The following is a 19,263-nucleotide window of genomic DNA, read 5'->3' as shown; positions in this document are numbered from 1 at the left end:
CACAACTTGTTATAAGTGCTTAAAGACATGTTTGAAGTCTTACATATAATTAAAACCAGCTATATATACAAATAATAACATAGCCAGCTAAACATTATAATCACACACTATCATTTAATCATGCATAACCAACCCAGTGCCATATATGGTCAAATATATAAAGATAGAATACCTCCATAATATATTGCAGCCTCACCACTACGTACTAGTATGTGTAAGTGCACCAAAAAGATTCTTGTTACATGCCAAAAGCAAGGCAAAAAGATTTCCAGGAACCTTTGCCTAATTTTAAAGCAAAAACGTTTCTAAAGACTCGCCAACAATTGCTAGTGAAAGAATAACTGGCAGGAATATATATTCCAGCAGATAATGGCACTTAGCATCACTAGTGAAACTATATATGGCTTCGTCAATTGCCAATCTATATGCTAAACCCAAAGTACTTTTGCCTAACCATCTAACAAAGTTCATCGTCATGAGAATCACCGAGACCTATATATCTTCATGAACCCTCTACCGAAGAAGAGTGATATAATAATCAAACAATATCACTTCGTTGGTAAAAGCTACAAGTGCGTGGTTCTGGAAAAAAACCTTCGAATAGAAACTCCACCCGGGGTAGCACAGTTCAGGCTCAAAGCGATACGGGAAGAGCAGAACTCTCTTGTGGGAGAAATGACACTAAAACACCGAGGTAACAGAAGTGTAGGAAACTCAATAGGGGTAATATTAAGAGGATCGAGCACAGAGGTAGTATTGAAGGTAGACACCTATACAAATTAACCAAATTAAAGTGACTATATATATGTAGCTAGTAGGTAGTATGTGTTTACTTAATAAGATGTAAGCTTTTATAGTGTGCACTCATCTTCTACTTTCAAGTTTCAAATCACATACAAGAACAATGTCTCACCTACCTACAAGGCTACAAGCACGTGCAATAAGTGATTTACCAAACTTCTCATCATTCATATCTCATGTTTTACCTACATACATACATGCTATATATGTGAATGCTTTGCAAGACTTTCTACACATTTAAGCATATAAGAGTTGCATTATTGAAATACTCGTAACAAAAGAACCATCAGGGACAAATCCTTTGAAATAATAATGCAGAAGTTTGAGACACAAAAATTAATGTATTTGGACCAAGACTTACACATGGAATCAAAAGATAGAAACGCAAATTTCTACAGCCATCTAAAATTCCCAAAAACAAAACTTGAACCACAAAGCAAAACATACGCATAGATCAATAACTTTATAGATCAATATTTATGCTCAAATAGTAGAATACATGCGAAACATACGCATCAATTGCAACCTTTTATGTAAGCCATTGTCAACTTTACATGTTTCCAACTAAAATCTAATTCAATATTAGACCCTTCATGGTTTTCAACGATAATGAGCTTCTAAATAAGTATGGAAAGCATACCTTGTATATTCGCGTAAAAATCTCTCGAGCTATTCCAGGAGGTAGCTTTTAAATAAGCTTTTACACAGCATCTTCAAATGTGTTTTTTCTCACCATCTACATCGACTACATCATTCGTTGATATTTCACACTTGTAAGCTATGCAACATTGTCGGCCCTCTTATCTTGATAGTAAAAATAGCTAAAATTTGTAATATAAATACATTTTAAGTATAAACGCTTAAAAAATGATTACTAAAATCAAGTTGCTGAAGTCGTTCAAGTTAACCTGTACTTTTTGTGTGCGGGAATTTTCAAGTTGTTCTTGATCAGCAAGTTCATCATCCCCAATTTTTTGACATCATATTTGGCAGTAAAGGGTTAGGCAGTTTGTTCAACACTTCATCTGGTACAAAGTTTTAGTGTTGTTTTTGGGCAGTAGTAAAATCTTTGGTATTGGTTTATGTTAACCAATTGTAACATTTGGTGGCCGGGCTTTTATACTTGCATCTAGGGGACAGGGATTTAGGATCTGTCATACAGCTCTTTTAACTGTGTTCTCATATAATAACCCCGAAACCTATCCAACCTACCCGTCAACACCCCTAGTGGCACATTGCTAGAAAGTCCAGTTTTAAAGATTGCACATTAATGCTTTAGAAAGTTAAAATATTAAAGCCAACGTTAATGAGATTGCAAATTGTAGTAACAAAACGTTTTGGTTAGCCGGAATAAGAATATATGAAGTTCAAATAATTAGCCAACACTAAACAACATTGCAGATTTAAAGGCATCATTAATTTGAGGTATATGAAGTTCCATTTGCTGACTTTGGCTGAGCTTGCATGTTTTTACCCAAATAACCTCTGTGAAATAACTTGTGGGGATGATAACACCATCAAGGTATTATCATTCTTTTTCTTGTTTATATTACTGCAACTGTTTAGCTAACTTGGAATGACATAATGATCCCCATGATGCAGGGGTATCTAACCGCTAAAACAGCCAGACTCTTTATTACCAGATTTGTTTTCCTAATAGATGCTTCGTACTTATTACTCTCGAAGTGTTGGGATTGATGATCACACACAAGTACATAATCAAAACTAGATTTATGTGCCATAATGTTTGCTGTACTACAATTATTATTGCCGGGTTGTTCATTACATGGTATATTAATATTCAACACACAAAAAAGAAAAACGCTTGATACGAGTTGCAGATAGAATGATATAAGAAGACCTGTTATTTCTAATGGTCTTAAGGGATACACTCTTGCAAAAGTGAAATATCCTACTACTCGATAAATAAGTTACAGTATTAACTTTGGTGGCAAAATGGGCGGGTTAGGTTTAAAGCTTCAATGATATGAATTGCTGAACTAAGTTTTAAAGCACCGTATTAATAGCAATTTTTTAATTGTAGTACAGCAAACATTATGTTTCCCACATTCTATAATCCCACTCTCAAAAAAAAATAATACCCCAAGTGAATTTTTTAATTTGTTAGGCCCCAACCGAAATTTTAATAAAGTCCCCTACCTCTTAAGCCCACATTCTATAATCGCATTCTAGCCTTGCAATTCAGACACGCGCATAGAGAAGTATTTTGTTTCCCTCCAAGTTATAATGATGATCAAGTACATCAGACACAGTAACGTGACAGAGAATAAGAAGCTTGTGAAATTGGATTTGCGCAGTTGAATTGGCAATGAGTTTTTGAGTGCTTGTTTAAAAATGAAAATGTCATGGTTCTCTTTAGCAAACTGGGTACTTAACTACTCGTAAAGGAAAGTTGTAGATTGTAACTTGTTTTATCATGGTTTAATGAAAGAAACAATGTTTTTTCGCCTTTTTTTACTGCTTACATTCTGTTTTGTTGCTGTTATTTGATGCAAAATTCCTGTTTTTGTTTCTAATTTTGCTGTTTAGTTGCTGTTTTTTTGCTGTTTTATGGTGCACAATTGGTTTTTTGTTGCTGATGTTGTTGTTTAGTTGCTTTAAATGCTGTTTTTGTTGCTCTATTTGCTGCAGAATTCCTGTAATCGCTGTTTTTGCTGCAGATTGCTGTTTTTTGTTGCTGTTAATCAGTTAATTATTGTAGAATTGTGGATGTTGTGCTGTACAAGTGGGTGTTTTTATGTGCAGAATCATGGTTGTGTTTTTGTTGCAGAATTGCGCTTAAGGTAAGTATCTATGCCCCCACCTTAGAAAGTCCTGGATCCTCCAAGATGCCCGCCATTCTCTCCGTTAACTCACCACCGCTTTGATCCCTTCCCATCATACGAGTATCACTTAATCACACCACAATGCAAAACACCACATTTAAAAATCACGCCAACATCACACAGTCATCAACATCATTAAGACCCCCACCCAGCAACATTAGCAGCCATCATCATCATCGAGATGCTTCCCCTGACTCCGTAATTATCTCAAATTTCAGCTTATTTTCTTCTTCTGCTTCTGCTTCAATCAGCTTCCGTTGACTGATGTTCTTCCGCTTCCGATGCACTTGATCTCGATTCTCCGGTATGTCTTTGCATTTGTCTGGACGTAGCTTCATTCCAAATCCAGATCCAGACACTACTACTAATATTAATAATAATTCCACAATTCTTAGAACTAAGAAAGTTGAAAAACCACAAGAAACTGATGGTGAGAATAATCAAACCATAGATTCAGCTAGAAGCTCTTTCTCACAAGCTATTAAAGAATGCAAAAGCCGGAAGACGAGATCTGAGATACTTTTAAGGAAGTCTGACAGAAGAAGGCCAACATCGTTAGTGAGGAATGTGACTAGTTCTTCTCCATGGCTTTTTATGAAAAGTGGTGTTTTGAGTAGGAGAGCTGGGATGTTTCCAAGTCCAGTGACGCCGAATTATCGTCCCGTCAAGGTGGTCTATAAAAGGTAGAACTCGGATTCCAGGTAGACGGTCTGGCTCAGAAATGGTAGATGATTGGAAAAGAAAAGCCCTCGAGGTTCGATCTGCAGATTGGGAAGTTTCGGAGATGACCAAAAGCCTCTCAAAGGTTAAACGAGAAGAAGCAAAAATTACTGCTTGGGAGAACCTGCAGAAAGCTAAAGCAGAAGCATCTATACGGAAGCTTGAGATGAAACTGGAAAAGAAGAGATCATCGTCAATGGATAAGATCATGAGCAAACTACGATCAGCTCAGAAGAAGGCTCAAGAAATGAGAGGGTCGTTTTATCTATCCAGTCCCAGCATCAGTTATCTAGATCTTCTTCACGCAAATCCATCTCACTCATCAGGACACCGCAAATAGGTTCCTTAAAGTGGCTGCTTTGCATGCCATGCATTTTGACAAGCTAGCTCTTCTCAAAACAATAGGCAATTTTTGTTTGCTTGTGTTAAATCTTTGTAATCATCTCTGGATGCCTCATATAATTTGTTTCCAGATTAAACATTATTCAAATTTATCCTTTTGTAGCAGTCATATAAATGAAATTGTATTATGTCAAAAAAAAAATAAAAAAATAAAAAAAAAAGAAATAAAAGAATGATCAAATAGCTACAATGGATCACCTCGGGTGCATAGGCAGGTACTCTATACATTACTACGACACTGAAGACCTCTCTAATTGACCCTATGACAAGCAACATGACAAAGTAAATCCCATGTATTATAACTGACCCCTTTGCCAAATGACAAGCAGACAGCGACAAAACATGTACAGCAGCCCATTAGAAATGATGGGGTTTGCACTCAGTTATATATATGATAACAATTCTTTTTTATGGATGAATTTTCTCTAATGGCTAGCTTCTTGTTGGCTTGAGGGTGAACCACCCATGCACATTTTTAAAATCGGCAAGTTGTTTGCAACCCACTTGACTGTTAATACAGAAGGGTAAATTTCACCTGGCCCGGTTTTAAGGTCGTGTATGGCAGTACAGAAAAAGGACTTACATAAAGAAAATTCTCGAACCAGGAGCCAGGACAAAAATGAGAATGGTTAGGTGCAATATGGAACCACTCCTCTGAACAGCATACATATTCCCATCTATCTAACTTTTTAAAACAAATAGAAGCTTGTGACAACCCATTGACTATTCATTTGACAACACATTCAAGATTCATTCTAATAAAATCGGATCAACAACTATTATACATGCAGCGTTTACCGTCTACCTTCTGATAGGTATCTTTTAAATAAACCCATACTTCACATGCTAATTTAAAACAAGGAAAAACTTACCTGGGCATAACTCTTTTAATATGCAATTGTAAAATTCACAATAGCACAACTGAATTGCATCTGTCTCACTGCCTTAAAGAATATCAATATAGTCCCAAAATCTTCCACCATAGAGCTCCAATTAGGCCCCATATTGTTATGTTAATGATACCCATCAAGATCCCAAGCTTAAAGAAATGTTGAAGTTTTACATAACCAGCTGCAAAATAACAACACACCATCGTTTAATTATATTCAACCCAGTGCCATATATGATTAAAAAAAAAAAAAACCAACGTATAAGAGGATAAAATACCTCCATAATATATTGCAGCCGGGCCACTACTATAATGTGTAAGTGAGCCAAAAAGATTCGTGTTGTATGCCAAAAGCAAGGCAGAAAGACTTTCAGGAACCTTAGCCTTTAGGTGCATTGACAGGAAAGCCGGGTATAAAGCACCGATATGAGTAGTCTGACCTGCAAACAAATAGTGAATGAAGAAATAAAAACACTGAAGAATAATAAGCTCAACATGCCATCCAACTGATAAAGATTTGAGAAAACTTGCTACACAATTAGAAAACCACGGTACGATGCCTAGGGCACTTAGCTGATTTGCCATGCCTAGGAGCACCGCAAACCAAGCCAATATATCCCATGCTGATTTTTCGCTTAAGCAATCGTCCCAACTCAACACATCCAACATCAATAAGACTGATAAACCCATTAGCGCCACATTGATACTTGAAATGTGTAGCCGTTCCCTGCATGTAAAAACATAAAAACCTCAACTACATACATGTTAACTAGATTTAAGTTGATCATCCAATTAATTAAGCTTACCCAAAGATCCATAATGTCACAACGACGAGCATGGTTGCCATCATGATCCACTCCTTTCTTTTGACATGACCCATTTGCTCTAATTTCTGTTTAGCCATGCTAGAAGCATCCGGGTTTTGCTTTATTTCGGGTGGAAATATCTTGTATATGATGTATGGAGTAAGCATAAGAGAAGCCAGAGCCGGAAAACATGAAGCTTTGAACCATGCGACCCAAAGACTTTTGACTTTCACCCCTAAACTTTCAGCCAATTTCATACACAACATGTTTTGTGGATCACCTGTCAAGAAAAGAGCATTCGAGCCACTAGAGGACTATATATCCAAATATATCAAACAAGCAAACAAACAATTACCAATCACCATGCTAGCTATATATAATTTTATTCAATTGAGTACATGCTTATAAGAACTAATTAAAAACATATAACTACAATCTCTCTATATATAAGGTACCTGTAATTGAGACTGTATGAGAAACGCACCAATTTTACGAGCAGAACCGTCTTTAGGACTAGACTCCCCAGCAATTGCTAATGAAAGAATAATTGGCAAGAATATTCCACCAGCTCTCGCGGTCGCGCTTGGCATCACTAGTGAAATTATGGCTTCACCGATTGCCAATCCATATGCTAAACCCAAACTACTTTTCCCTAACCATCTAACAAAGTACATCGCCATGCGATCACCAAGACCTGTTTTCACAAACCCTCTAAGAAGAACGATATCACGATCAACCATATCGCTTCGTTGGTAAAAGCCACAAACGCGTCTTTAAACGTTTGTGTTCTTGTTACCAATGAGACGGTTAAACAAACGACGGACCATGCACCGACAGGTAAAGGCTGTAGCATGAGTCCAGCAATGGTGGTCAGGAAGATTGCAAGCAATTCGCCTAGCTTGTTTCGAGACCTCTGTGGGTTTAGGGATGACGAGATAGACAATGAGTTCAACAGCGACCGAGATTGCGAGTGAGATTGACTTTGCACCTCTTAGGAATTTCATAGAGTGACTGAGGATAGAAGTGACGCGGCTAGCATTGTTAGTCGTTCCAGACGGTGGATTATTTGGCATTTCTAATGAAACAGACATTGGATAATTCATGAACCTCCTGCAAGTATGCAACTTGTTATATCAATATATATTGTATATATGGTGGCCCAGGACGATAAGAGCATTCTAACTGGATCTATGATCTCGATAGTTTTTATTTAATATGATATACTTCATATCATATAGTTATGTATATAGTGTGTGTGGTGATTGGTGAGAAAAAAAAAAGAAAAAAAAAACTTTACCTGCGGCCGCCGGAAATGAAGAAGATGAACCAGTGGCGGAGCGTACACTTTAATACAGGGAGGGCCAAACACAATTGATATATATATAAAAACTAGGAGAAAATGTCACGAATGGTCCCTGTGGTTTGTTACATTCTCATTTTGTCCCATATGCTTTTTTTTCGTTACAACTAGTCCCTGCCTTTTTTGTTTTCGTTGCCAGAAGCCCCTGACATTAACTTCTGTTAGTTTAAGACCGTTAGTGAGGGTATAATCGTCCATTTACATAAAAAAAACCCTTCCTTCTTCTTTCTTCTTCCTCCTTTTTTCCGGCCACCACCACCACCACCAAATTCCGGTAAAACATGATTTTTAACTGGGTCTTTTGATTATTATATTCAATTCACTCCTAATTTCACAAATAGTAACCTTAAAAATTCATCTTCATCTACAATACAACACAAATTTGGTTTGTTAATGTTGTTTTGGCTAGCAGCTGAGAAGTAGGGGATACACACATGCCAACCTTTATTTTTATTTGTATATTATTGTTGTGTTGAATGAGAACACACTCAAGCAACAACACAAAAGAAAAAAGCCCAACACCTTTACTAATTGAAATATATAAATGGGCCAATCAACAACCAAAGAGAAAAGTCAATTTTTTTTGTTTCTTGGGAATGAGCCGTGACACACATTTTCTTAACTTTTTTGAGTTTTTCCTTGGTGTCTAACCGTGATTTAGTAGAGTGTAATATGCAAACATCCATGTGCATTTCGAATAAGCCCAACCCATCACTGTCATCTTTAAGCAAAAATGATATCTGAAAGAATAAGGTTTCATTAACTGAATATTTGGTTAGAATGTTGGATTTTTGTGGGTTTGATTATTTGTTGGATTTTGTTAGGTTTGATTACTATGAGAGAAAGAATAGAAAGATGGAGAGGAGAAAGGTAACTAGATTTAGGGATCTTGAATTAATGGTATATATATATATATAAGAAAAAATGTTACAAATGGTGGATATGATCTATCTGTACATCACAAAGCTTTTTGAAATGTTTGATTTTTCTCTTTCTTTCTTGAAGTAGGTATGAATATTTAAGGATGATGATGAATACACACACATACACATATATGATACACAAGGATGGTGATTTTTGGAGAAATTTTTGTGCTTTGGGTTAAGATTTGTGGAATTTTTGTGGTTTGGGTAATGATTTAGGATCTTGATTTTGGTATTCTGTATATTGAAAAAGAGATATAGAAATACAATAAATATGTATAGATATAGATAGATGGGCATAAGTACTGATAATGAAATGGATACTATATATATATATATATATTAAATTAAAAGAAAATGATTATTATTACAAATAGTCCCTAAGGCTGGTAAAAAGACGATTATACCTTCACGTGGTTTGCACGTGAGGGGTTTAAACGGTTAAATTTAACAGAAGTTAGTATCAGGGGCTTCTTGCAACGAAAATGAAAAAGGCAGGGACCAGTTGCAACGAAAAAAAAGCACAGGGGGCAAAATGAGAATGTAACAAACCACAGGGACCATTTGTGACATTTTCTCAAAAACTAGATTAAACCCGGACATTGTCCGGGCTTACCTAGAATGTAAACAAAAAAATACCCAGACAATTACAGTATTATTTATAGTTTATTTATGATATATAAAAGGGATAAAGGCATGAGAATGTATCCAACTATGGCAAAAAGGCTATGTAATGTACCATACTACTCGACTTGCTATTTAGTGTAACCAACTACGTTTTTTGGGTTATTCGACGCATGCTACTTGCTACCGGATACCCAACAAGTAGCATGTAACCATTTTTTAAAAAATTTTTTTTTATTAAAAAACGAGACACGTGTTACAGTTTTGATATATTAAATATATGTGTATATATATATACCCACCATCTGTATATTTCACTTTCATTTCTTATTTTTCTTCCCTAAAATCACCCGCCCGATTTTTTTTCTTCCTATCCTTCACCATCAATTTCTGTTCAAATTCCCAAAAAAAACATACGATTTGCATTCCGCTTTGTAATTTATGAAGGTATTCATCGTCTATTTCTTTATATTTCAGTCTATTACATTAACCCCAAATTTATAGGGTTTTGTTCAATTTTATAATTTTATTATTATTTTTTTAATCTTTTAAATTACTGATTGATATTGTATTTTCTTCTTGTTTTTTTATGTAGAAATGACAAATTTTTACAAATTTAAGGTTTGTTATGACGGGGCATTCATGTTTGACCCTCTACGCTATCATGATGGTAAAGTCATCACCCTTATGACTCCAAAAATAGATTATGAAGAGTTTGTGCACCACATAGAGCAAGAAACAGGTACTCAGTCTTGTGCTCTTTATTATTCTGGTAGTAGTGAGCTGAAACATGGGTTGTTAAGTTTGGGGGATGAAGGTGATTTGACTGCATTTTATGATATTATTGCTTCAGAGTATGATGTTTATGTATTTGTTGATTATTATTCATTAGACTTATCTAAGTATATTGAAAAGAGAACTGTTGATGAGAATGAGGGTGAAATTGATGAGAATGAGGGTGAGTTTGGTAAAGGACCAAATGAGGAGCCTTTTGATATTGATGATGAACCATATGAGAGTAGTGATTTTGATGTGGATTTTGTAGCCTCATTAGACCATTTAAGTGAATGGGAAGATGAAATGAGGAAAGTTAGGAAAGCAAACCCCACTGCCAAGATCCTAACCCTAGGCAACTTCCTGAGCTTAGTGGTAATAACCAAGGTCATGAAATGAAGAAGGTGTTAAGACAGCAGTTCATAGTGAGCATGAGAATTTCTTAAATGAACTAATTGCAGCCCTTAAATCAAAGGATGGGGAGACTCCCAATGACCCATTGCAACCACCAGAACCAGAATTGCCCAAATTCCCAACTCATGATCCATATGACACATTGGAGATTGAGAAGACCTCAAGTGGGTGAATTATATACAGACCACAACCAATTGAGAGAATGTTTATCCTATTATGCACTTGCTAATGGATACACCTTATGGTTTGAGAGATCTTGTAAAACCAGTTTAATTGCAAAGTGTTGAACTAGACCCTCTAACATCTCTGACCCATCTAAAGGTAAACAGAGAAAGCATATAAGGTTCCTTACTAAGCAACAAAAGTGTAAGTTTAGATGTTTTACCAGATTGAATAATGAGAAGTCAATCCAAATAATGTCCTTGGTTGATGAACACACCTGTGCCAGAAACTTCAAGTATGGCTCTTTGGTTAACTACAAGTGGATAGGAAAACATTTTGCTGAAAGGATTAGATCACAACCGGAAATCAGATTGTGTGAGATTCAAAACTTGGTTGTGAAGAAGTACAAATGTACTATTTCAAATCACCATGCAATGTGCTAGGCACATTTATGAAAATTTTAGGAAGCTTTACAGTGGTGTAGAGTTCAGAAACCTCTTTTGGAAAGCTGCCAAGTCAACATATATGGCACAGTATGAGGCTGCTATGCAAGAAATCCAGGTAGCTAATCCTCCTACCTATAAATATTTGATTGAAAGGAATCCCAAATCTTGGTGTAGGGCATTTTTTGAGATACAGAGGATGTGAGGCAGTTGAAAATGGCTTTAGTGAGTGTTGGAACAGTGTGTTGTTGAAACTTATGAACAAGCCTATAATAACTTTGTTAGAAGCATTAAGGGTTATTGTCATCATTAGGTTGGAGTCAATGAGGGAAATAAGTGAAAACTGGGAGCATGATGTGTGTCCTGCAATTAGGAACAAATTAGAACTTATCAAGAAAGATAGGGCATGTTGGTTGGTGATACATGCAGGTGAAAATATCTTTGAGGTGAGAGTGCACAATTATTCTTACAGTGTCAGTTTAGATGAAGGAAGTTGTACTTGTAGAACGTGGGAATTAAGTGGAATTCCATGTGTCCATGCTATTGAAGCTATATACAAGTGTAATAGGGATCCAGAGGAGTTCATCTCTTGCTGCTTTAGGAAGGCCAACTATGTACAAGCATATAACAAGACTGTGTATTCAGTGGGTAGGATGGATACATGGCCAACAGTTAATTTGCCCAAACTACTGCCCCCTAAGCTTAGAACTATGCCAGGCAGACCTAAGAAGAAGAGGATTAGAGCTGCCCATGAATCAAAAGTTGGGTCAACCAAAGTTACAAAACATGGAGTGGACATGCATTGTAGGAATTGTTGGGCAGTGGGCCACAATGCTATGATATGTGACTCTGAACCAAAAGAAAGACCAGCCCATTTACCCACGCCTCATCAAAATCAACACTCTGCAAATCAACCAAGCACTTCTGCAAGAAATCAAACACTTCAACAAGACAACCAAAGCCTGCAAACCCTTCTGCAAGAAAATCGAACACTTCAACAAGACAACAAAAGCCTACAAACCCTTCTGCAAGTCAACCAAACCCTACAAACCCTTCTGCAAGTCAACCAAACCCTACAAACCCTTTTGCAAGCCATCCAAACCCTGCAAACCCTTCTGCAAGTCAACCAAACCCTGCAAACCCTTCTGCAAGCCAACCAAACCCTGCAAACCTTTCTGCAGGTCAATTAAACACTTATGTAAACCAAGAAAACCCTACTGCAAGTCAACAAAACCCTTCTAAAAATAGACCACTCAGTCCAGGGAAAAAGTTTGTGTTTACCAAAGGAGGCCACAAGTTTGTTACTTCCTTACAAGTTATTTCATTCATTACAAGTAATTGATTTTCTTATGGGTTTTGCAGTCAATGTTGCTGCCAAGACCAAAGCAATTTAGAAGATTGGAACAAGACCAATAGCTACTGGGACATTCAGCACCAAACCATTCTCAGCACCAAGACTAGCAACTACTGGAACAAGTGCAAGCCAATTACCCAACAAGACTAGGAAGGCCAAGGAATATGTCAAGACTAGGACCCCAAGTCAGAATGCTTTAAGCCAAAGATTGGCAAGAAGGTTGCCTGGAGCAGGGTTGACTGAGGATTATCTTGTGACTATCTTATAGATTGATCCAACTTTCTTATGTCTTTAAGATAAACTAGTGAATATTAGGGATGAACTTATCATATCTTTTGTTTGCAGTTTGTATTACAACTAATCATGTCTTTTGGTTGTGAATGACATATCCCTGGTTATGGTGTTTTGGGAATGGTTATGGTATATTTGACATTTTCATTCCATTTCTATCATCTTAATTTTTAGTTTAATTATCCATTTGTTATTTGTTAAATTGTCAAGTTGTCTGCAACAGTTTGGTTATTACGGTATTTTAGCAAATTTTCTTCAAAATATAGTTATGGTCTGCAACAGTTTGGTTATTCTGCTATTTTAGCAAATTGACATTTTCATCTTAAAATCCATAACAATAACCAATTATGGCAAACAAACAACTTCATTCCATTTCTTAGAAACCATTACAATACCAAATTACAAGACTAAGACAGCAATTACAAAGCTTAATAATGCCACAACTCCAATCAAAACAACAAAAACCATGTCAAACAGTTTAAGCTTTGACTTTGCAAAAGTTAACTTTGTTTCAACCTTCATATTTTCTTGTGAATCAGTTTTTTCTTTCATCTTCGTTAGATCCAGATTACTAGATTCACTCCAGACGAGACTACTGGAACCCTCTGAAGATTTGTCCAGAAATTATGTGAAGACCAGTGAACCATCTGACAAATAGCGGAGCTCATTGACAGACTTACTAGATCTCCTGACTGGAGTCCCTGACAGTGTTCTAGACCTTACAAGTCTGAACGCTGATTACGAGGAATTGACTTTATGCCTTTACATGCCTTTACCCGGACAATCCAATTTTCTTAAATGCATGTAACCATATTTGTACGACAAAAAGAATATTATATTTATTCTTTTTGCCTATAAATACCAAGTCACTTCCCTCGTCCAAATTACACTTTTGCAATTTGGTGCAATTGCTCAAATACTCTCGATCTAAATAGTTATACTTCACAACTTTAAGTATTTCGATCAAAAGAGTTTATTTAGCAAATATTAGGTCACTTGTAACTCATAAGGTTGTTTAGATACTTACTTTGTAATATCTTAGTTCCGCAACAACCTTGTATTTTATTTAACATCAATAAATAAAATACAATTGAAAGTTACATTGTGTCTCACCATTTACTTTACTTACTTATCTTTATATTGCTTAAGTACGTATTACTTTATATATATATATATATTCTTGCATTTATATTTATTGTAATACTAGTCCAATCTAGTGCTTACTTGACTTGTCGCATTTATACTAGTCCAATCTAGTACTTACTTGACTTGTTGCATTCTACACTTGTGGGTTAAACCATCAAGTGAGGGACTTCACAATTGGTATCAAAGCAGAAGGCTAATATACTTGCCTAGATCTGTATTTTCTTGATGGTCAACCAGAGAATACACAAGGGAACCCTTTAAATACATGACCTCCCCCCATTATTGAAACTGAACAGACTACTGACCATGTTAACAATAATCCTCCACCACCACCACCTCCTATTCCTGCTTCTCCACACATGCATGTGCACTACTTAAACACTCCTGTTCCCAAATTCAGTGGGAATGGTGATGAATTTGGCACGTGGAAAGCTAGGATGATATTACATATTACTGGAATTGAGAGGAACATGATAAAAATTTTAAATGAAGGACCTTATATTCCTAGAAGTCCTCTCAATCCACTTCTTGATCCTCTTGGAGCAAGATCTGGATGGGAAAAGAGAGAGGAACACTGGTCTAAAAAGGATAAAGACTTATAAATATAGATACTATTTTAAAAAATATGATCCTCGGGGCTGTTCCTGAATCTCTTATTCCCACACTAGTTCTTTATCCTAGTGCTAAAAGCATGTGGGATGAACTAGTAAACCAGTATGAAGGTGGTGATGACACTATTGTTACCAGGAAAGTGTCTTTGAATAAGAAGTATGAGTCATTTTTTGCTCTGCACAATGAATCCTTAACTGGTACTTACACCAGATTTATGAGTATCATAAACCAGTTGAGTGGGCTTGGAGTAGAAAAAGACAAGGACATACTTCTTGAAAAATTTTGTGATATTTTTCCATCTAAATGGTCTTACATGATCGTGGTCTTGAGACAAGGTAAAACCTTGCATTCCCATACTTTGTCAACATTGTTCCCCTGTGGTTAGTCAAACTGAACCACCCTGTGGTTAGTCATACTGAACCACCCTGTGCGACATTAATGTCTTCTGAGAATGTATTTTTTATGAAGAAGATGATGTCTGAATTAATGGATTCTAGAGCCATGAATAATATCTCTTAAAATTGTGATGAAACTGATAGTGATGATCTGATGGCTATGATTGCTAAAGCGTTTAACCGTTTTAAAGCAAGAGCCAACAGACCCACTGGACAACATGCACCCAGTTCTTCCATTGACAAGACCGATCTGACATGCTTTAAGTGTGGAAGAAAAGGTCATTTCATGAAGGAGTGCAAGTCCAATCAGCTTGTTTCTCAATCTGGTCCATCAACTTCTTATAACAAGCCTGATGATAGCTACAGATCAAAATACAAAAAGCTTAAGGCTCAAATTGATCTCATCTCTATAGAAAAAGATAATAATCAATGCATGATTGCTGAAGAAGAATGGGTTCCTTCTGATGACTCATCAGTTGATGATGAAAAAGAAAGAGATTGCTGTTATATAGCTCTGGCTGATCAAGAGAATCTAGTGAAGGAAGATATCACATCTGGAAGATAGGTGGACATTGTTATTAAAAAGGTAATTGATTATGACAAGGAAACTGATCATGAATTAAAATTGGACATTGCTGAAGCTCTAAACTCTGATTTAATTTTTGTGGAAACTCTTTGATCAGAAATGTCAAATAGTTTTGAAACAGATTTTTCTGAAATGACAAATTTACAATCAAAGTTAAAAGAACTTCAAGACATTGAATTGGCTTTTAAAGCACAAGTTTTGGTCACTGAACAACTGGTCCAAGAAAAGGAAGAGCTTGAAAATGCTTTAACTAAAGAAAAACATATCATTCAGTCATGGCTTGGGACCAGAAAGCCATATGATGCTGCTAGAAACCAGTATCCTTCCCAAAAATGAGCATATCTGGGGGGTGATGTGACTGCTGCAACATTAATACCTGTTGTTGACCGACTACCAAAAGTGTTAAAACCAAGCACTATATATGATGAACCAACAACACCCAAAACTTGTATTATTCCTCCTATTCAATTGCCTGAGGTCAAGACTGGAGCACACCAGATGAATGCTCCAGTCAAAAAGGTCAAGCAGAATAAACCTTTGCCTCAATCATCTTCTAAGGAACCCTAGGTTCAGAAGAAGAAAAATGTTGTTCCACCTAAGCCAAAAGTCCAATCATCTGGAAAGGCTCAGGTGTTATCTGAAGAAACCATTTTGTTACGATTGGAAAGCCAGTTTCAACTACTGGCTCGCCAAGTTCAAAGTTGTAATGCAAGATTAAATAATTTTGAGGGTACTTCATCTGGCCCAAAACAAAATGCAAAACCTTTTTCCAAGAAAGTTAAACTTGTTACTCCTATTGAGAAAAAGAAAAAGGTTTCAAAACTGTCAAACCCAGTGGTATTTTCAACTAAGACTACTGTCGAAGAAAGTGAACTCAACCGGATACCCCAGGGATCCATTTGGCAGCATCCAAAGAACCCATCAGTCGATGGGTTCCCAAAACTAACTAATCAATCTGGTGGATGTGCAGGGCGATCGAAAGAAATATATTTGGTATGTTGAAAGTGCTGCTGGCAGGACTATGACAGGATGTAAGACCCTGCTGGAGGAGTTCGTGGCTTCAGACGGACCCTCTATTACTTTTAAAAATGATGGTTCTGGAAAGACTGAGGGATATGGTGTCCTGAATAATGGTCAAGTCAAATTCAGACGGGTGGCTTATGTTAATGGTTTGAAATATAACCTAATAAGTGTGAGCCAACTGTGTGATGATGGTTACCTGGTGTTGTTTAACATCTCCTAGGGCATTGTATTTAATAAGGATTGGAAGGTAGTATTGATTGCCCCCTGGAAAGGGAATGTGTATGTGATGGATATGGAAATCTCCCCTTCAGAGCAGTGTTTCTATACCAAGGCTGATGAAGACACAAACTGGTTATGGCATAAAAGGTTATCCCATTTAAATTTCAAAAATATTAATAAGCTGTCCAGAAAACAACTTGCAGATGGGATACCTTCAGTTTCTTTCAAAAAGGAAAGGCCATGTCCAGGATGTGAGATGGGTAAGCGTAAACGCACCAGTTTCAAGACAAAGCAGAATTTTAGCATATCTGAACCACTTCATATGCTTCATATGGACCTTTTTGGTCCAGTGAATGTTCAAACTCGTGCTGGTAAGAAATATACCCTGGTAGTTGTTGATGAATACTCTAGATATTGTTGGGTAATATTTCTTAAATCAAAGAATGAAACTGCTGCTAAAGTCATCGCTCTTATCAAGCAAATTGAACTCAAATATAAGCGAAAAGTGTATCAGTTAAGAAGTGATAATGGAACAGAATTTCAGAATGCAACTCTGGAGAAATTCTATACTGACACTGGCATCTCTGAGAACTTCTCATCAGCACGCACTTCAGAGCAGAATGGAGTTGTAGAAAGAAAGAACAGAACGCTGATAGAAGCTGCCAGAAGTATGCTTGCTGAATCTGGTCTTCCTAAAATGTACTGGGCTGAAGCAATTGCAACTGCTTGTCACACCCAGAATCGTTTAGTGTACGTGAAGTGACACAAGAAGACATCCTATGAAATAATATGAAATAGAAAACCAAATATTGGTTATTTTCACGTTTTTGGATGTCCAGTATATATCCTGAACGACTTTAGTCAGTTAGGCAAATTTGATGCCAAAGCTGATGAGGGATACTTCTTAGGATATTCAGCCATTTGCAAAGCCTTTAGAGTTTACAACAAGAGACTGGAAAAGGTTCAAGAGTCAATACATGTCACATTTGATGAAACCAATGAAGCAATCAATAAATAGCCAATCCTTACTTCTCCCCTAGAAAATCCAATTATCTTTGGTGAATCTGATCCTATCAAAAATTCATTTGAAAATGTTTCCAGTCATCCTGACTTGGAACCAATGCAATTTGAGAAACCTCCCAGTAATACTTCATTTTATCCATCAATAAGTTTCAAACTACCCTCTGAACTTGTTATTGGATCAGATGTTCGTACTACTCCTCCAATATCAGCTCCAATTGATTTTGAGCCAGTAATTCAAGAAATGCCTTTAAATGAAGAATTTCATGATGCAAATCGTGATCTTACAGATTCTGATGAAGACGTTGATGTTGTTTGGCAAGATCCAATTCCAGAAAATCAATTGAATTCTTGTACTGATATTGTTGTTCGTAATAATCCTGGTCAATACTCTAAGTGGACTAAAGCTCACCCAATCAACCAGATTATTGGTGACTCCAGTAGAGGGGTTCAAACCAGAAGTGCCTCTAGTGAACAATGTTTATATGTCAGCTTCTTATCACTGATTGAACCGAAAAAGATTGACGAGGCAATGAATGACCCAAGCTGGGTGATAGCTATGCAAGAAGAGCTTCACTAGTTCGAACGAAAACAAAGTTTGGTATCTGGTTCCTCCTCTAGTTGGCAAGAAAGAACCAATTGGAACCAGATGGGTCTTCAGGAATAAGGTTGATGAAGATGGACACGTGATAAGAAATAAGGCCAGATTAGTTGCACAAGGGTATGTCCAGACAGATCTTGACTTTGAAGAATCATTTGCTCCTGTAGCAAGGTTAGAAGCCATTAGAATGCTTTTAGCCTTTGATGCCCATCATAAGTTCAAGGTCTACCAGATGGACGTCAAGAGTGCATTTTTGAATGGAGAATTAGAAGAGGAAGTTTACGTCAAGCAACCTCCAGGCTTCATTGATGAAAAGCATCCACATTGGGTATATCGTTTGGACAAGGCACTGTATGGCCTTAGACAAGCCCCTCGAGTCTGGTATGATACTCTGACCAAACACTTATGTGAAAACGGTTTCAAAAGAGCTGCAATTGACAATACCTTATTTATTCTTCGTAAAAGAGGTAATCTTCTGTTGGTACAAGTTTATGTTGATGATATTATTTTTGGCTATACTGATGAATCTTTTTGCAAGAAATTTTCGAAAATTATGTCTTCAAAATTTGAAATGAGTTTGATGGGTGAATTAACATTTTTTCTTGGGCTCCAGATTAAACAAACCAGTGATAGTATTTTTATTAATCAAGAAAAATATGTTAGAGATATTTTAAGAAAATTCGATATGAATTCTTCACCTTCAAAATCAACTCCAATTTCTGCACCTTTAACAATAGATTCAGACCCTGATGGGAAACCAGTGAACACTACTGCCTATAGAGGCTTGATTGGTTCACTAATGTATTTAACAGCCAGTAGACCAGATATAATGATTGCAACATGTCTTTGTGC

The 19,263-nt window shown here is 36.6% G+C and overlaps 2 pseudogenes; one reads left to right on the top strand and one right to left on the bottom strand.

Annotated features, from left to right (window-relative positions):
• The first annotated feature begins 3,728 nt into the window (after positions 1-3,728).
• Positions 3,729-4,746, top strand: LOC122590972 (annotated as a pseudogene).
• A 978-nt stretch (positions 4,747-5,724) lies between these two features.
• Positions 5,725-7,555, bottom strand: LOC122590880 (annotated as a pseudogene).
• Between the last annotated feature and the right edge of the window lie 11,708 nt (positions 7,556-19,263).

This window comes from Erigeron canadensis, chromosome 1, assembly GCF_010389155.1.
Source record: "Erigeron canadensis isolate Cc75 chromosome 1, C_canadensis_v1, whole genome shotgun sequence".
Taxonomy (NCBI): domain Eukaryota; kingdom Viridiplantae; phylum Streptophyta; class Magnoliopsida; order Asterales; family Asteraceae; genus Erigeron; species Erigeron canadensis.
Note: the sequence above shows the minus strand (reverse complement) of the source record. Positions and strands in the feature narration are given on the sequence as shown.